This window comes from Entelurus aequoreus, linkage group LG10 (assembly GCF_033978785.1).
Source record: "Entelurus aequoreus isolate RoL-2023_Sb linkage group LG10, RoL_Eaeq_v1.1, whole genome shotgun sequence".
NCBI classification, from domain to species: domain Eukaryota; kingdom Metazoa; phylum Chordata; class Actinopteri; order Syngnathiformes; family Syngnathidae; genus Entelurus; species Entelurus aequoreus.
Genome location: NC_084740.1, coordinates 8,101,941 through 8,118,021, shown reverse-complemented (window position 1 = coordinate 8,118,021; position 16,081 = coordinate 8,101,941).

Below are 16,081 nucleotides of genomic sequence, written 5' to 3'. Positions count from 1 at the left end.
TGGGGCAGAGCGGCTGAAAGCTCGGGCACCCATGGTGGACAATTTAAATAAAGGGACAGTGAGATGGATGGATGAAGAGGATCTTAGGGAACGTGAGGGCGTGGCGACATGGATCAGGTCAGAGAGATATGATGGAGAGAGGTTATGGATGGCTTTGAAAGTGAGGAGAATTATTTTAAAGTGGATACGATATTTGATGGGTAGCCAGTGGAGTTGCTGCAGAACAGGGGTGATGTGCTGAGATGTCGATATGAAAGGACAATTGGACTGGTGTCCTAAAGCTTTAGTAAAACTTGATAATATTCCTATTCTGTCTTGATGGTCCTTCTTACTCAACATATATGTCATCTAAAGAACTTGGGATTGACCAGTGACTTTAATTTCCTGAGAGGGAAGACTGGTCAGACGCAACACTACTGCCAGATTTTCGTGTTATGCGTGAAAAGAATCTACATTTTTGACCAAAATACAGGGTTTTTGTTTTAAAATGTCAAACGAAAACTAATTGTATAACAACTAAACCATTTTTCACATCAGAAATAAGGGGAAATCCAATTAATAAATCCATGACATCACATGGACAGAGATAAGACCTTCTGGAGGAAAGTTCTGTGGTCAGATGAAAACAAAAAATTGAGCTGTTTGGCCACAATACCCAGCAATATGTTTGGAGGAGAAAAGGTGAGGCCCTTTAATCCCAGGAACACCAAACCTACCGTCAAGCATGGTGGTGGTAGTATTATGCTCTGGGCCGGTTTGGCTGCCAATGGAACTGGTGCTTTAAATGGGACAATAAAAAAGGAGGATTACCTCCATATTCTTCAGGACAACCTAAAATCATCAGCCCGGAGGTTGGGTCTTGGGCGCAGTTGGGTGTTCCAACAGGACAATGACCCCAAACACACGTCAAAAGTGGTAAAGGAATGGCTAAATCAGGCTAGAATGAAGGTTTTAGAATGGCCTTCCCAAAGTCCTGACTTAAACGTGTGGACAATGCTGAAGAAACAAGTCCATGTCAGAAAACCAACAAATTTAGCTGAACTGCACCAATTTTGTCAAGAGGAGTGGTCAAAAATTCAGGCAGAAGCTTGTGGATGGCTACCGAAAGCGCCTTATTGCGGTGAAACTTGCCAAGGGACATGTAAGCAAATATTAACATTGCTGTATGTATACTTTTGACCCAGCACATTTGCTCACATTTTCAGTAGACCCATAATAAATTCATAAAAGAACCAAACTACATGAATGTTTTTTGTGACCAACAAGTATGTGCTCCAATCACTCTATCACAAAAAAATAAGAGTTGTAGAAATGATTGGAAACTCAAGACCGCCATGAAATTATGTTCTTTACAAGTGTATGTAAACGTTTGATCGCGACTGTATTAACTTAAAGAAGGGATGTGGCACTGAACAGTATCAGATATTTTTTTGTGGTCAGCCAATGCTAATGAATGCCTTCAAATGCCATTACCACTTCCAAATAAACAGCATTTCTTAGTATCGTATGTACAAAACCCAAACCAGTGAAGTTGTCACGTTGTGTAAATGGTAAATAAAAACAGAATACAATGATTTGCAAATCCTTTTCAACTTATATTCAATTGAATAGACTGCAAAGACAAGATATTTAATGTTCGAACTGGAAAACGTTGTTGATTTTTGCAAATATTAGCTCATTTGGAGTTTGATGCCTGCAACATGTCTCAAAAAAGCTGGCACAAGTGACAAAAAAGACAGAGAAAGTTGAGGAATGCTCATCAAACACTAATTTGGAACATCCCACAGGTGAACAGGCTAATTGGGAACAGGTGGGTGCCATGATTGGGAATAAAAGCAGCTTCCATGAAATGCTCAGTCTTTCACAAACAAGGATGGGGCGAGGGTCACCACTTTGTCAACAAATGCGTGAGCAAATTGTGGAACAGTTTAAGAACAACATTTCTCAACCAGCTATTGCAAGGAATTTAGGGATTTCACCATCTACGGTCTGTAATATCATCAAAACATTCAGAGAATCTAAAAAAAATCACTGCACGTAAGCGATGATATTACGGACCTTCGATCCCTCAGGCGGTACTGCATCAAAAAGCAGCATCAGTGTGTAAAGGATATCACCACATGGACTCAGGAACACTTCAGAAAACCACAGATAGTAACTACAGTTTGTCGCTACATCTGAAAGTGCAAGTTATGCAAAGCCAAAGCCATTTATCAACAACACCCAGAAACGCTGCCGGCTTCGCTGGGCACAAGCTCATCTAAGATGGACTGATCCAAAGTGTAAAAGTGTTCTGTGGTCTGACGAGTCCACATTTCAAACTGTTTTTTTTTGGAAACTGTGGACGAAGAGGAAAATAATAATCCGGTCTGTTATAGGCGCAAAGTTAAAAAACCAGCATCTGTGATGGTATGTGGGTGTATTAGTGCCCAAGGACTGGGTAAATTACACATCTGTGAAGGCACCATTAATGCTGAAAAGTAGATACAGGTTTTGGAGCAACATATGCTGCCATCCAAGCAACATCTTTTTCATGGACGCCCCTGCTTATTTCAGCAAGACAATGCCAACGCAGAACCCTCAAACTCCCAGGCCTCTGGTAGAGGACCCAAGCTTGAAGATGACACAGACACCACCCCACCGGGGTGAGAAGGAAATTATTATATATATATATATATATATATATATATATATATATATATAGATAGATAGTACTTTATTGATTCCTTCAGGAGAGTTCCCTCAGGAAAATTTAAATAAATAAATATATAAATATATATATATATATATATATATATATATATATATATATATATATATATATATATATATATATATATATATATATATATGTCTATATATATATATATATATATATATATATATATATATATATATATATATATATATATATATATATATATATATATATATATATATATATATATACCAGAAGACTCTCTCTTTTGTAAACTAATTGAAAAAAAAAAAAACATTACAACATTTTTCAGATTTGCCATCGAACTGTTTTTTTTTTGTTTTTTTTTGCTAAAGGTACAGTGTGATTAACGTCAAGTGTTTTCATGCAACAACAACCAGAATGTTAGCAATGGTAGCACAACAATATATTGTCTGGCAAAGGGACTTTTAGCATCTTTGCTTAAGCTAAATGGTTACCTTTAGCAGTGTTTTTGCGGCTGTCAGAATTGAGCAAACACAAAAACATCCACACCACTGCTGGTGTATCTGCACAAAGTCGTACAAAAACCGAGTAAGAAGAAAAAAGGCAATAATGGCTCGCAAGCCTCAAACAGAATTTGGATGTAAATAATGTGGATGACATTCCTATTTGCTCCGCTCATTTTGTATTCGGTATGTAGGAATACATTTGACCTTTTTTGTGAAAACATATTGCTAATAAACAAGGACCGTTTTTTATTAAAGTATGACAAGATGACATTTGCAAATCTCCCTTTTTTTTCCCTCACTGTGTTGTCTTGGTCTTTGTCTTGTGAATTTTATGTTTTAGTTTGAAAAATAACCTCTTGTGTCATCAGTCTGATGTCATCCACCATCCCTGATCGTTTCCACCTGTTCCCCATTAACCCCATGTGTCTTATAGTCCGCGTCTCCCTTTGTTCTGTGGCAGAATGTCTCCTTTAGAGATGTCAGATAATGGCTTTTTTGCCGATATCCGATATTCCGATATTGTTTAACTCTTAATTACCGATTCCGATATCAACCGATACCGATATATACAGTCGTGGAATTAACACATTATTATGCCTAATTTTGTTGTGATGCCCCGCTGGATGCATTAAACAATGTAACAAGGTTTTCCAAAATAAATGAAAATTTTTATTATTGAAGTCACAAAGTGCATTATTTTTTTTTAACATGCCTCAAAACAGCAGCTTGGAATTTGGGACATCAGCAGCTTGGAATTTGGGACATGCTCTCCCTGAGAGAGCATGAGAAGGTTGAGGTGGGCGGGGTTGAGGTGGGGGCTAGGGGCTAGGAGGTTGCGGGGGGTGTATATTGTAGCGTCCCGGAAGACTTAGTGCTGCAAGGGATTCTGGGTATTTGTGTTTATGTTGTGTTACGGTGCGGATGTTCTCCCGAAATGTGTTTGTCATTCTTGTTTGGCGTGGGTTCACAGTGTGGCGCATATTTGTAACAGTGTTAAAGTTGTTTATACGTCCACCCTCAAATTGACCTGTATGGCTGTTGACCAAGTATGCCTTGCATTCACTTGTGTGTGTGAAAAGCCGTATATATTATGTGATTGGGCCGGGCACGCAAAGACAGTTCCTTTAAGGTTTATTGGCGCTCTGTACTTCTCCCTACGTCCGTGTACCACTCCGTACAGCGGCGTTTTAAAAAGTCATACATTTTACTTTTTGAAACCGATATCAATAATTTCCGATATTACATTTTATAGCATTTATCGGTCGATAATATCGGCAGTCCGATATTATCGGACATCTCTAGTCTCGTTGTCTCGTGCATCTCCAGCTTCATGCCCAAGCCTTGTCTCGTCTCGCTTTGAGTGTTCTCATCATGAATTTCCTTGTTGGTATTTTGAGTTTCCCTTTTCTCCTCTTAAGCAGAGTGATTTGTTTGGTTTATAAAGTATTCAATTCTTACAGTTCCTTCTTTTCCTCATTTTGAGTGATTTTTTTGTTAATTATTTTTCTAGTCCAGAAACAGTGTAGAATTTTATATCCCATAGTTATATTCCTCTCTAGTGTAGTTAAGGATTTATATTGTACCATATGTCCCGACAAGAAATCTGCGTTCAAAGAACTCCGGCTTATTAGTGATTCCCAGAGCCCAAAAAAAGTCTGCGGGCTATAGAGCGTTTTCTATTCGGGCTCCAGTACTCTGGAATGCCCTCCCGGTAACAGTTAGAGATGCTACCTCAGTAGAAGCATTTAAGTCCCATCTTAAAACTCATTTGTATAATCTAGCCTTTAAATAGACCCCCCTTTTTTAGACCAGTTGATCTGCCGTTTCTTTTCTTCTCTCCTCTTCTCCCCTGTCCCTTGCGAGGGGGAGTTGCATAGGTCCGGTGGCCATGGATGAAGTGCTGGCTGTCCAGAGTCGGGACCCCGGGTGGACCACTAGCCTGTGCATCGGTTAGGGACATCTCTGTGCTGCTGACCCGTCTCCGCTCGGGATGGTTTCCTGTTGGCCCCGCTGTGGACTGGACTCCCGCTGATGTGTTGGATCCACTGTGGACTGGACTTTCACAATACTATGTCAGACCCACTTAACATCCATTGCTTTCGGTCTCCCCTAGAGAGGGGGGGTTACCCACATATGCGGTCCTCTCCAAGGTTTCTCATAGTCATTCACCGACGTCCCACTGGGGTGAGTTTTTCCTTGCCCGTATGTGGGCTCTGTACCGAGGATGTCGTTGTGGCTTGTGCAGCCCTTTGAGACACTTGTGATTTAGGGCTATATAAATAAACATTGATTGATTGATATGTTTGTTTCCTCCTTTCGGAGCGATTTTCGTTTTTTTCCACATATTTGGTGAAAACGGTTATCAGAATTTATAGCCATTGTTTTGTTGCCCTGACTCAAGAGGTGAAAAGTGAACCTTCCAAAATAAAAAGCCTGCCGGATTGTTCCCCAATCTGCATCTGGGTCCTATTTCTAAACCCAGGCCTGACATGCTGACTGCAAACACTAAACAGCGTTATTAATGCGTTTGTTACGTCTCGTCTCGATTACTGTAACGTATTATTTTCGGGTCTCCCTATGTCTAGCATTAAAAGATTACAGTTGGTACAAAATGCGGCTGCCAGACTTTTGACAGGAACAAGAAAGTTTGATCATACTCATCATCGGCGGTCACTCGAACGAGTATGACGATCCTCCTGATTGGGGTGTAGCCCTTTATGGAGGATGCCTGTGCGTGACTTTGTTTAACGTGGGGAGACTGGTGCACAGACAGTCACCACACGATCCTTGACAGAATCTGGTCAGGGTCCAGTGGCATGGAGTCCAAGACGACTGGGGACTCTTTTCTGCTGCAGCCTTCTTCCGCCATCGCAGCCGTTGTGGTAGTTCTTAAATCTACCGTCTTCTGCCTGCTCCGCCGTTGAGGTTAGGGGGCGGTCAGGTACTAGGCCTTTGCCAAGGGCCACCTGGGGTAACAGTAGTAAAGGGGTTAACCTCCTAGTGCCCCAAGACCCCATAGAGGAGCCTCCACTGCCGGATGCACTTTAACGTCACGCCTATATTGTATATACCTTTATATACCTATATACATATTGTTTTGGCAAACTCTACATAAGGCCAAAGCCTTCACCCAAACAGAAGGGCCTCATGTCCAAATGTCAGTTTGGCTCCCATTTCCCCCCAGAGGACAGAACTGGAATTACAGGCAACATTTCCCAACAGCTGAAGACCATCAGTAATCAGGAAGGCTCTCACCTGAAGCAATCAAATCCACTCCTTTTTAAGTCTGCAGCTCCAGCTCAGACTTCAGGCCAACAAACATTGCTCGAGGAGAATTTGCCAAATGCAGTAGTGACAACTGTTTACAGAGACCAGGGTGGCTGACGGTGAGATGACTTTTATTATTTTGATGTTTGATTTGATATGTTGAATTTATTTTAATTGCCAAGTGGTGGTTAAATGTTTAAATGTCAAATCTAAGCTGCTAAGGGTCACTATATGTACTTTTGGAAACACTTTTACTTTAAAAAATGGTTTATTGTAATTTGTTTATATTGGTCCCTAATTGCTTTTGTATTTGTATTTCCAAAGGTTTTTCACCTTACAAGTATTTAATGAAAAAAAGAGACAATCAAGTCCAAAATAAAAGGAGAAACACAGATTTGTCTCATCATTGGATTAAAACAAAGAGTGAAGTCCCAGTGTAACCCCTGGTCAAAAAGTCAAAACCCTTTTCAAGTTAGGGGACTGCACAAACAAACAAAACATAACTTGACACATATATACCTATATACATACCTATACTGGCTCACCTGCACTGGCTTCCTGTGCACTTAAGATGTGACTTTAAGGTTTTACTACTTACGTATAAAATACTACACGGTCCTATCCTATCTTGCTGATTGTATTGTACCATATGTCCCGGCAAGAAATCTGCATGCAAAGAACTCCGGCTTATTAGTGATTCCCAGAGCCCAAAAAAAGTCTGCGGGCTATAGAGCGTTTTCTATTGGGGCTCCAGTACTCTGGAATGTCCTCCCGGTAACAGTTAGAGATGCTACCTCAGTAGAAGCATTTAAGTCCCATCTTAAAACTCATTTGTATACTCTAGCCTTTAAATAGACCCCCTTTTTAGACCAGTTGATCTGGCGTTTCTTTTCTGCTCTGCCTCCCTCTCCTTTGTGGATTCGGTGACCACAGATGAGCCGCTAGCTGTCCAAAGTCGGGACCCAAGGTGGACCACTCATCTGTGTATCAGTTGGGGACGTCTCTGCGCTGCTGACCAGTCTCCACTCAAGATGATCTCCTGCTGGCCCCACTATGGACTGGACTCACACTATTATGTTAGATCCACTATGGACTGGACTCTCACACTATTATGTTAGATCTATTATGGACTGGACTCTCACACTATTATGTTAGATCTATTATGGACTGGACTCTCACACTATTATGTTAGATCCACTATGGACTGGATTATCACACTATTATGTTAGATCCAATATGGACTGGACTCTCACTATTATGTTAGATCCACTGTGGACTGGACTCTCACACTATTATGTTAGATCTATTATGGACTGGACTCTCACACTATTATGTTAGATCTATTATGGACTGGACTCTCACACTATTATGTTGGATCTATTATGGACTGGACTCTCACACTATTATGTTAGATCTATTATGGACTGGACTCTCACACTATTATGTTAGATCCACTATGGACTGGACTCTCACACTATTATGTTAGATCCACTATGGACTGGATTATCACACTATTATGTTAGATCCAATATGGACTGGACTCTCACTATTATGTTAGATCTACTATGGACTGGACTCTCACACTATTATGTTAGATCTATTATGGACTGGACTCTCACACTATTATGTTAGATCTATTATGAACTGGACTCTCACACTATTATGTTTGATCCACTATGGACTGGATTGTCACACTATTATGTTAGATCCAATATGGACTGGACTCTCACTATTATGTTAGATCCACTATGGACTGGACTCTCACAATATTATGCTAGATCCACTATGGACTGGACTCTCACTATTATGTTAGATCCACTATGGTCTGGACTCTCACTATTATGTTAGATCCACTATGGACTGGACTCTCACAATATTATGTTAGAACCACTATGGACTGGACTCTCACACTATTATGTTAGATCCACTATAGACTGGACTCCCACACTATTATGTTAGATCCAGTATGGACTGGACTCTCACTATTATGTTAGATCCACTATGGACTGGACTCTCACTATTATGTTGGATCCACTATGGTCTGGACTCTCACTATTATGTTAGATCCACTATGGACTGGACTCTCACAATATTATGTTAGATCCACTATGGACTGGACTCTCACACTATTATGTTAGATCCACTATGGACTGGATTATCACACTATTATGTTAGATCCACTATGGACTGGACTCTCACTATTGTGTTAGATCCACTATGGACTGGACTCTCACTATTATGTTGGATCCACTATGGTCTGGACTCTCACTATTATGTTAGATCCACTATGGACTGGACTCTCACACTATTATGTTAGATCCACTATGGACTGGATTATCACACTATTATGTTAGATCCAATATGGACTGGACTCTCACTATTATGTTAGATCCACTATGGACTGGATTATCACACTATTATGTTAGATCCAATATGGACTGGACTTTCACTATTGTGTTAGATCCACTATGGACTGGACTCTCACACTATTATGTTAGATCTATTATGGACTGGACTCTCACACTATTATGTTAGATCCAATATGGACTGGACTCTCACTATTATGTCAGATCCACTATGGACTGGACTCTGACAATATTATGCTAGATCCACTATGGACTGGACTCTCACTATTATGTTAGATCCACTATGGTCTGGACTCTCACTATTATGTTAGATCCACTATGGACTGGACTCTCACAATATTATGTTAGATCCACTATGGACTGGACTCTCACACTATTATGTTAGATCCACTATGGACTGGACTCCCACACTATTATGTTAGATCCAGTGTGGACTGGACTCTCACTATTATGTTAGATCCACTATGGACTGGACTCTCACTATTATGTTGGATCCACTATGGTCTGGACTCTCACTATTATGTTAGATCCACTATGGACTGGACTCTCACAATATTATGTTAGATCCACTATGGACTGGACTCTCACTATTATGTTAGATCCACTATGGACTGGACTCTCACAATATTATGTTCGATCCACTATGGACTGGACTCCCACACTATTATGTTAGATCCACTATGGACTGGACTCTCACACTATTATGTTAGAGCCAGTATGGACTGGACTCTCACTATTATGCTAGATCCACTATGGTCTGGACTCTCACTATTATGTTGGATCCACTATGGTCTGGACTCTCACTATTATATTAGATCCACTATGGACTGGACTCTCAAAATATTATGTTAGATCCACTATGGATTGGACTCTCACAATATTATGCTAGATCCACTCGACGTCCATTGCACCGGTCGCCCAGGGGGTGGGGGGGTGGGGGGTTTGGGGGAGGTCCCCACATCTGCGGTCCCCTCCAAGGTTTTTTCATTGTCATCCCATTGGGTTGCAGCCCTTTGAGACACTCATGATTTAGGGCTATATAAGTAAACATTGATTGATTGATTGATTGATTGATTGATTGAAACAGACAACCTTCATAGCTTTTAATGTTAGTTGCTGTATAAACTTGGAGAGAAGATTAGGCATGAGAAGCTGACCCGAAATTTGTATGCATTATTATGATTTCACTAGTAAACATCTCTTATTAATCTCTGTCGGCAATTGGCGCCACATTACCCACATAACATTCCTTTGGGGGATTAAGTTGGTCCTTGTATAGTTGAGCAAGTGTTATCCCGGATTTTTGACTTTTAATATCATTCCGTTCACTTTCACCGCAATGTTTACAAGCGCTTCCCTTCCCCTAGGCTCCCCCATTGATCCTTCCGGAGCCACAAATCGTTGAACTTGCACTTACCCATCTTTTGCATGCACTTCGGCTTTGCTGTGGGCTTTTTGTTAAGTTTCCTCCGCTGCTATGCTAAGCTGTAACAACAACACACCACCTAGTGTGCTGCGCGTGATTAATTCTGAACGGGCAGCACAGGTAGCCTATTTTAGTCCCATGTTGTAGTTACGTTATATACAATCGAAAACATCTAAAAGGAAGACTGAAGTTTATGCATGTTTTTAAATAAAAGTCATGTAAATAGATGAAGAGACAGGACCGTGTATCGGACGCCTCGGTCTCCTTGGACGCGTCCTCGCTCCTCCATGCGGACTGGACACTGGCCGAGAGTTGGTGGGCGGCCGAGGGTGGAATCGGCTCTCTTGGTTGCTTTGTTGGGTCTGCTCCTGTCTCTGGCCATGCTCCCCTCCACCCCAGCTGACGATGGCGTGGAACACCGCAGAGGCCACCACAGTGTATATGTGTTTTTTTGTTGTTATTTTACTTTTTTGGCTGTGTGTAGAAGCGGCTGGTTGCATCAGCTCTGCTCTTTTAATGTATTTTAATGTCCTTTGTGTTCTTTGATGTTTCCATCTTACACGCATGTTTGTGTGTGGGAAAGTCTCTTTGATGGGAGGGTTCTCCTGGTGCCGACAGATCGTCCGTGAGCCCGGTAGACAGGTTGAATCAAGTCTTTTATTGACATACACCAGTATGGTTTTGCTTTCCAGCAATATATTTCGGACTTTTCAGTCCGGCGTGTCTCTGCTTCCTGTGTCTCTCCCTCTGGCTCCAACTCCAACCACGTGTCTCGGTCCAGCTGCTGCTAATAAAGGCGACAGGTGATTAGATAATCAGCCCCAGCTGGGCAATCTACTCACCTGGCGCTGGCTTCGAGGCCGGTCCTTACACACCCCACTCTGCGGCAGGCCCGCAGACCACGCCCCCCTCCACAGTGTGCTATGGCTATGAGTTTTTTTTTATTTCCTGGACTCCCTCTCCAGGGGCCAGGCTTAGACTGAATATTTTGGTTTTCAACTTTACATTATTTTAATCCCATATACAGTAGGGAAGGGATTCATATGGCCCCATTCCCGGGTGGATCTCGCATGAATGGAAAGTGGGGGGGTTAATCTATGGTCCCCGGGATGATATTTGATTAGTATTAGAACTGGTCCGCAGGCCACAGCCGCCTGCTCCTGTTTTGCACGCACCAATACTCCATCAGTGTTGGCACTAGGAATTTTCGTCCCAGTGGCGCAAACAGCAGCGACACCCAGGACGTAGGCATAGAACTCTTCGGCTGCTGAGTTCCTGGTGCCACTCACGCCCTCCTTCTCAATGGACACAGATGTGGCCGTTCCATGGTCGCCCACCTCGCCTGCGGCAGAGGCGTTCCTGACTCGTCCCCGGTAGATTCGGGGACACTTTGCCTGGCGACCCACCACTAAGTCTTCCCTCCGCCCTCCCTTGACTCTTGAACTGTATCTTAGTTTTTTGGTTGTTTTTTTTTCCAAGGGACATCTGGAATCTGTCCTTTAAAAATGGGGTCCCACAGTACATTTTTGGGGTCCCACTTTTTTGTAACGGTTGTCACAACCATTAGTTAATTAATTAATTAAAATGTATTCAGTTATAAACATTCATTCACTTCATGGATGTAAACTTTACTGCTGCCGGTATGTTTTTCTATATTTTTGTTGTAATATTTTCAGAACGTGTTTGTTCTATTTTTGGCCAAAGTAAGACAATGAAAACAGTCCTTATTTTTTAGTTATAATGCCATGATTTGAATAGTCGCGTGTGTATAGATTTTCCTCTATGCGGCCCCTGAGCTAAAATGACTTTGACACCACTGCTCTACTTCTATCTGGTGACTGAAGAGGACAGTGCACCCCCAGGCCCCATTTTGTCACGTTTCATTTATCGGGTAAACCACGACAAAAGGGGCAATACGAATCCCCTTCCTACTGTAGTAATTCAGCCTGAGGCTGAGCCAATCAGTGGCCACAATACTGGACAGCATGCTAGTGGTCAATACTACTGCAGCATAGTGTTGTCCCGATACCGGTACCAAAATGTATTTCGATACTTTTCTGTACTTTTTGATACTTTTCTAAATACAAGGGACCACAAAAAATTGCATTATTGGCTTTATTTTAACAAAAAATCTTAGTGTACATTAAACATATGTTTCTTATTGCAATTTAGTCCTTAGATAAAATAGTGAACATACAAGACAACTTCTCTTTTATTAGTAAGTAAACAAACAAAGGCTCCTAATTAGTCTGCTGACATATGCAGTAACATATTGTGTCATTTATACACCTATTATTTTGTCAACATTATTCAGGACAAGTGGTAGAAAATGAATTATTAATCTAATTGTTCATTTACTGTTAATATCTGCTTATTTTCTCTTTTAACATGTTCTATCTACACTTTTGTTAAAATGTAATAATCACTTATTCTTCTGTTGTTTGGATACATTACATTAGTGTTGGATGATACCACAAATGTAGGTATCTATTCGATACCAAGTCGTTACAGGATCATACATTGGTCATATTCAAAGTCCAGGGACGTATTTCCTGAGTTTATAAACATAATATAATTTTTTTTTTAGTTGAAAAAAGATACTTTTTAGAGGCGGTATAGTACCGAATATGATTCATTAGTATCGCAGTGTCATGTCTGTGTGATCATGTTTTGTTTTAGTCATGTTTGGTTTTGTTTTTGGACTCCTTGTGCACTTTTGTTTGTGTTGTCACCATAGTAACCCATTAGTTTTCACCTGTCATGTCACACACCTGTTTCACGTTTAGAGTCACGCACCTGTTTTCACTGATCATGTCACTATTTAAGCCTGTCTGTTTCTGTTCGTCCTGGTGACATCCTCTATCATTTCATACCATGCTTCATCTATCCATCCATGCTACTGCTACCCACGCGATTAATGTTTATTATAGTTTATTCTTCATGCCATGCCAAGTAAGTTTTGTTATTGTTCATAGTTTTTCTGCGGGCTATAGAGCGTTTTCGATTCGGGCTCCAGTACTCTGGAATGCCCTCCCGGTAACAGTTAGAGATGCTACCTCAGTAGAAGCATTTAAGTCCCATCTTAAAACTCATTTGTATAATCTAGCCTTTAAATAGACCCCCCTTTTTTTAGACCAGTTGATCTGCCGTTTCTTTTCTTCTCTCCTCTTCTCCCCTGTCCCTTGCGAGGGGGAGTTGCATAGGTCCGGTGGCCATGGATGAAGTGCTGGCTGTCCAGAGTCGGGACCCCGGGTGGACCACTAGCCTGTGCATCGGTTGGGGACATCTCTGCGCTGCTGACCCGTCTCCGCTCGGGATGGTTTCCTGTTGGCCCCGCTGTGGACTGGACTCCCGCTGATGTGTTGGATCCACTGTGGACTGGACTTTCACAATGTTATGTCAGACCCACTCGACATCCATTGCTTTCGGTCTCCCCTAGAGGGGGGGTTACCCACATATGCGGTCCTCTCCAAGGTTTCTCATAGTCATTCACCGACGTCCCACTGGGGTGAGTTTTTCCTTGCCCGTATGTGGGCTCTGTACCGAGGATGTCGTTGTGGCTTGTACAGCCCTTTGAGACACTTGTGATTTAGGGCTATATAAATAAACATTGATTGATTGATTGATAGTTTTTTGCCTTTGTGCATGTCTTTTGTTTTCATAGTCAAGTTTTGTACTTCCGCCATTGTGCGCGCCTTTTGTTTATTCTTTCTTCGAGTGTTCATATTAAATCATGTGTCTAAATTCACGTCTTGCCCGCGCCAACTTTCCGTTGCCTTCTGGAAAAACAAATCCCAAGGACCAAGTCCTGACACGCGGTACTTTACAAATACTGGTATACCGTACAACCCTAGTGTATCATTGATCTTTTTAGTTCATTTGGCCATTTTTTTTTTTTTGAGAGGAAATGCTTATTCAGGGAAATTATGTTGTAGAATAATCTTTAAAAAATACCCCCTCAAAAATGTGGTGGAGCTGCAATTTTTGAAGCGTGATGTGACGAGAAATGACTTGGTTTTGATTAAACAATGAAAGGAATTCGCTTAGACATTGTGTTTATATTGTTATACTGTCAATAGAGGCCATTTCCCACAATGCATTGCAGGTGGCCATATTGGTAGGTTTCTTTTTTAAACACGCTCATTGTCGCTGACCATTCATCGAGTGACACTGATATTGCCGACGACGTGTGCGATTGTCCACTGCCACAGTCGAGGCGGGAGAGGTTTTACTGGCTTTTATTGCATTTCCTAGGCTTTTTTTGCGGATAGAGTGAAGTGGCTGACAAGAAGAGTGAACGACGGAGGCGAGCGTGAATCGCTGCAATCACCTGATTAGATGTGACGTGCTATGAACAACTTTGTGTTTGTTCGGGATCATTACATTCCAGGTAAATCAAGAACATTTTGTAAGGACAAATGAATCTAAAATAGATGACAGCCCCACTTCGCATTACCTTGGTTGAAAAACTTTGATAGTAGTTGCACAGCAGGGGTGTCAAACTCGTTTTTATTGGGGGCCACATCACCGTTATGGCTGCCCTCAAAGGGCCACTTGTAACAGTGAATAATATATACATTTTAAATTGCTTCATTACACAATTATTTATTGTTACATATTTTTACGTACACTGTAAGAAAAATGTGTAGATTTTAGAGTAAAGTTTAGCTGCTGAAATTTTTACCATAAAATGTAACATGGTTTTACATCCATCCATCCATCCATTTTCTACCGCTTGTCCCTTTTGGGGTCGCGGGGGTTGCTGGAGCCTATCTCAGCTGCATTCGGGTGGAAGGTACAATGTACTGTAAATGTAAATGGGAAACCGGTACCACTGTTTTACTGTAAAACCTACGGTCGTTGTTTTTACGGTGTATTACTGGAAATGGAAATACAATATAAAAATATTTTTTTGTTTCGTGTTTGTACTGTAAAATTCTAGCAACTGAGCTACCAGTCTTTTACCGAAAATTATTTTTTACATTGTACAATTTAAAGTTAAAATGTACCAATGATTGTCACACACACACTAGGCGTGGCAAAATGATTCTCTGCATTTGACCCGTCACCCTTGATCACCCTCTGGGAGGTGAGGGGAGCAGTGAGTAGCAGCGGTGCCCGCGCCCGGGAATCAGTTTTGGTGATTTAACCCCTAATTCCAACCCTTGATGCTTAGTGCCAATGGGTCCCATTTTTATAGTCTTTGGTATGACTCGGCCGGGGTTTGAACTCACAACCTACCGATCTCAGGGCGGACACTCTAACCGCTATTTGATGGATAAGTTGCTTCAAAACCATGAGTTAAGCAGATATTTAAGTGCTTATTTTTGGAATGTGTGATTATATAATATTTGTTGCAATATTAGATTAAGTCTAAAATATGAAATTGCATACGGTGTTATGGTTGGTGGAGGGAGTTGTGACAGCACAGAACCACAAGGGGGCAACATTGCTCTATGTATTTATTATAAGTATATAATGAAAAATATAATAAATAATGAACAATATAATTGAATTAACTAGAGAATGGTGTGTGACAAAATCCAAGAGTGTGTATGGTGTAAGACTATGTGTAGGAATTAATTGCTGAGTGTTTACCAGAAGTGTTGACTCGAGAGGAGGAACAAGGCATGAAGGCAGTCCGTGGGGCAGGCGTAGGAGGTCCGTGTCCATGCGACAGGGGGTCGAGATCCAAGAGGCAGTCAGGGAAACAGGGGGGGACAAGGAATGACGAGACACACAGCAACGTCAACGCGAGAACGGAGGTCTGCAGTAGGATCGACAGAGAGGACATGAGACAATCAAAAATGACGGGGAAGAAAAACACAGAGAG